Source organism: Suricata suricatta, chromosome 2, assembly GCF_006229205.1.
Source record: "Suricata suricatta isolate VVHF042 chromosome 2, meerkat_22Aug2017_6uvM2_HiC, whole genome shotgun sequence".
Taxonomy (NCBI): Eukaryota; Metazoa; Chordata; class Mammalia; order Carnivora; family Herpestidae; genus Suricata; species Suricata suricatta.
The window spans coordinates 178,948,819-178,953,684 of NC_043701.1; the positions used below are offsets into that span (position 1 = coordinate 178,948,819).

A 4,866-nucleotide genomic window follows, 5' to 3' on the forward strand; every position below is an offset into this window, starting at 1 on the left:
GGCCCCGCCCTTCCGTCCTCCCTCCCCCTTCCCGCTGACCCCGCGGAGGCCGGCCGCCGAGGCAGGTGTTGGGGCCCCCTTCATCCCGTCGACGGTCTCCAAACCTTGTCCCTCCCGCCGCCCCCCCGACGCCGGCCGGTGAGCTGCCCTGCTTCCCTAGCCTCAGAGGAGTTTCCATCTAGAAGGAAGCTGGGGGCCTTTCCGAGGTTGGAGAAACGTGGCCCGCAGAGAGAAAGGACTCTCCCAACCTCCGGAAGCAGATTAGAGGGCGAAGCCTAGCCTCCAGCTCCCCTGACCCCTGCCCCGTGCCTCCCTGGCTCCACACCAGACAAGGCTCTCCACCGGCCTTACAAACCTTGTGCTCAACTTGACCGTGATCCTATTTCAGGAAGGGTGAATGAGGAATTCCTGAGCCCCGGGGTCCCCAGGGTTCTGAGGAGTAAAGTTTCCGTGGGGCGGGGCCTGGTGACCTTGGAGGACCCCAGGTCCAGTCTGAGACAGGGACTCTGTTGGACGAGAGAGAGAGAGAGAGAGAGAGAGAGAGAGAGAGAGAGAGAGAGAGAAAGAGAAAGTTATCCCGGGCCTGCCATCCTGAAAGTCACAGCAGACAAGCAGACATCGGTTCCTCCAAAGAGAAGGCTGGGGAGGGAGGGCCTGCTACTCACTAACTTACGAGAAGGTACCTTCCATCCTTGGACAACAGGCCGGGATGTTGGGGGGAAAGGCGCCGGCCTTGGTTTCCTATTGCTGCAGTAACAAAATCCCAGTACCACAAATTTAGTGGTTTAAAACAACCACATTTATTACCTTAACAGCCCTGCAGGTTAGGAGTATGAGAGCTGTCACCAGGCTAGAATCAGCAGGCCACACTGCCCGCAGACCCTCTGGGGGACAACCCGATTTTCAGGGCCACACTGGGTGTTGGCTGAGTCCAGTTCCTCCTGGGGGGGGGGGTAACACCCAGGGCCCTCAGTACCTGCTGGCCGTGGGCACCGCCAGTCTCTCCTTCCCCTGACTACCTGCATTCCTTCTCATGCCTCCCATAAGGAGTTCTAGGAGCTTCTCTGTGGCCTTTGTGTGTGGGCCCTGCACCTCAGAGCCAGCAGTGACACATGGAACCCCCCTGTGGCTTCAGGGCTCTCTGATTTCTTCCTCTGTGGCATCTTCCCCGCCTCCAGCTGAAGGAAAGACTCCTGTGACTAGATGGCCCACCTGGGTGGTCCAAGATCATTCCCTATCTTAAAATAGTGCCCTCCATCACCCCTGTATGGTCCATTCCTTTTGCCATGTAACCGATTCCCAGTCCCAGGGATTCAGCTGGAGAAGACTTTGAGGGCCATTCTGCCTACCACGGGGACGCACTGACCCTCACCCCTAGGCTGGGCTATGTCACCTTCCCAGCGCCTCTGGACCTGACATTCCAGGAAACCACTGAGCTGAATCTGGGCATCCAGGCAAGGCCTCCGCATCCCCCTGGAGTCTCACTTCTGAGCCCACACCATGGGCAGGGCTTGGACCAGGAAGCCTGGGGACCCATCAACAGCCCCCACCCCTGCCGAAAATTCTGGAATCCAGAGCCCACGGAAGTTTTCAGAGTGACAGAGGAGAGGGGTCCCTTTCCCCTCCCACCACACTTCAAGTGGGCTGGCCTGAGTTGATCCTTGCCCCCCCCCACCTTGACCATGCTATATCCCCAAGGCTCACGCAGGTGGCTCTTTTATCTGAAGTCAGGCCCTCCAGGCAACGAAGCTGGGCTCCAAAGGCCAAACTGCAGCAAGCTACATACTCAGAAGCTGCAGCGAGCTGTATGAGACACAGGCAAGAGAATCACCTAGAACCCTGGCCAGAAGGGGCCTCGAGACCAGACCAGACAGGGTGGCACCTGCACCACCTCCATCAGAGACCCCCGAGCTTGCTAACCATGCAGATGTCCAGGCCCCACCCCTGACCTACAGAATCATTTCGGGATTAAGCGCTGGCACTTCTGAGAAGCTCCTGAAAATAATTCTGATACAGTTAAAACCTGAGACTGACCTTTTCTCTCCCATTTTACTGAGGGGGAAACTGAAGCCCAGACTCCTCAAGGATACACAGCTGGGCTAACTACAGTCAAGACTCACCTTTACCCAATAATTAACCCCAGTGCTCGCTTCGGCAGCACATATACTGAAATTGGAACAATACAGAGATTAGCATGGCCCCTGGGCAAGGATGACACGCAAATTCGTGAAGCGTTCCAATAATTAACCCCAAACCCAGAGGTTCAGAAAACATTTCACTTTCCCGGCACCCCGTAGGGAAATAAAATAACACACACCTACTCTGCAGTGTCTAGTAAACGTTCAGAGAAGGTCCCCACTCAAACGTGATTCTCAACACATCCCTAGAATCAGGAAACAAATCCCACTAATCACTGCTCTCCCTAGCGCGGCTTGTTTTCCACAGAGAGACACATAATTAAAGCGAGCAGAACAAACCGAACAAGAATTGCCAATGCCCCAGCACAGAGCAGCCCACTGCGCAGTTCCCGGGCCTGCCTTGGTCTATATTTCCGATTCCCTCTTTCTGGGACCGCTCGCCTGCATGTTTGCTGGGCGCAGCCAGAGTGCGTGAGGTTTAGAAAGACAGGATGGGCAAGCTTCCTCCTCCTCTTCATCTCCAAGCCCCATCCTGCCTCTCAACCCAGCCGTCCGTTAGGGAGGCTGCTGTCACTCTTCAGCATCCCCCCCCCCCCCAGGAGAAGACTTTGTCCGGTTTCTGCACTACCTTCTGCTACATCTGACACATCAGGAAGTTCTAGTGCTTCCTCTAGCTGGGATTCTTTAATTCACCTCTTCCTCTGTTCCCTCTGGCAATGGGGACAATGTTCCCATTGTTCAGAGCCCTGCCGCAGATTGTTGGAACACTTGCTCAGCAGGGCTCCTTACTTCTGGCTCTTTGACTTGCTGTCCACCCAGGAGAAGCTACCGAACTTTCTCCCTAAAACGCTCGTTTACAATGTTGCTCTCCTAGTGAAGTGCACAGAGTGTTTACCAATCCCACTTAATCCCTCCACATTGGCCTCCGGTTCACATAGTCACCCAAACTTGGCTCTCCCGGCTCACCAATGACCCAAGACAATAAGCATCCTCTTTCTGCTTGCGACGTGCCTATAAGCTCTTTATAAACTAGTGATTGATATCATGTACTAATTTCACATCCTCCACAGAAACAACAGAGCGTAAGAAAGACAGAAACTTCTCAAGAAATCCTTGTGGCATGCCTAATCTTGGCTAAGGGCTTTTTTGTAGCATTGTCAAAGAATGCATCTTCTGAGATCTTTTTGTTCTCAACCTAATAATTTGTTTCTTTAGCTGGAGTCTGGGATCCTAACAAAGGGCTCTTAGCATCTCCCAATACTGTAAGTGGAGCCTGGTAAAGTGCTAGCTTTTCTTGGATACCTGCCCTGCTGTAAAACCAAACCTTCCAACCGGGCAGAGCAGCTGGGGGCAAATTTGGAAACCAAAATGGCAGCTCAGAATCCCTCCTGGTTTCTGAGTTTTCAAAACGGTGTCCTTCAGAGCCAACCCGCAGTTCGCTTCGGTTGGGAATCTGTTTTGTGCATTTCTGTTAAGCAAGATAAGCCAATGTTTATTCACTCCTTAGTTCATTCCTGGGACTCAGGATTCCGTTAAGCCAATTTCTGTTACACAACATACATCTGTACCTGTCAAATAATCCTCAAACACCTTACAGAGCTAATAATTTTTCAAATATTTATGAGCCGCACTGAGAAGATTTGTTACGCTCTTGACAAGGAACAATAGAGCATGCGGGTCCAGAGAACATTCTGTTGAAACAAATGTTGTCAAGACGTGAATACTTCTATAGCATTTTTCATAACGGACTTTCACACCTGCTCATTTCCCTAATTATCCCTGATACTTTTACACTCAGAGAGAATGAAAATGGGATTGTGTTTTTTTTAAGATCAGTAATTTGAAAAATTAGCTGCTATATAAAGAAAAATACATGCTCAGGCACAGTCATTGCTAAAAATATAGTCTTCAGATAGATGCTCACAGAGAGAGATACTAAGTCGTTATGGCAACTATGATTATAATTACGAAGCTGGAGGGTTTTTCCCGCTCATTACTCTGTTGAGATGTGGCGGTTTAAATGGCAGCGTCCTTTGTAATGTCCTCCGTCTCATTACTACATAATTACCCATTTCATATTTAATTTTCAACATGTTTGTTCTTACGCTTATGCTCTGTGGATTTGGCATCTTCTTCTGCTAAGCCTTATTCGGAGTTCACGGGTCCCCCTGCAACCCAGTCCCTTCCTCGCTATTGCTTCTATGCTGGGATTTCATTTTTAATTTGACCTGGGGAAATGCACTTTGGCTTGAGTTATTCCATTTGTAAACGCAAAGATGCTGCGGTGAAACTGTTAAGAAACTATGTCCGTGGACACCTGGAGACACTGATCGCAGAAGAGCTAGAGGCTACTCAGTATCTCTGGAGATCCAGGATTTCTTGGTCCAGATACTACCAGATACTACCCCACCTAACCTTTGTGCTGCTTTTTGTTTGTTTCCACCTTGTCCAACCTCCATCCCTCTCAGCCCTCCACATCCAGAAGCCTAACCTTGATGGGCTGCATATCCCTGTCCTCCGGTTTCTGGTTGAGTGTGGTCAGTGGGAGGTACAGGCAGTAGGGGTGCGGGGTTGGAGAGGGTGGGGAGATCTGGGTCCTTCTTCCCCTTTCCCAAACCCCTCCCTATACCTCCCTGCTATGGCCCCAGGGGTCCTGATGGTTGCTGCATCCTGTGACTGCCCTGAAGCCTTCCTCCTCAGCTCCAGTTTTTGCAGGCCAGTGGGCGGT

At 51.4% G+C, this 4,866-nt stretch overlaps 1 non-coding gene across 1 annotated transcript; it reads left to right on the top strand.

Moving 5' to 3' along the window:
* The first annotated feature begins 2,142 nt into the window (after window positions 1-2,142).
* Window positions 2,143-2,246, top strand: LOC115286110. Its single transcript, XR_003905868.1, has one exon. It is a non-coding gene; the product is annotated as a U6 spliceosomal RNA (small nuclear RNA).
* The last annotated feature ends 2,620 nt before the right edge of the window (window positions 2,247-4,866 follow it).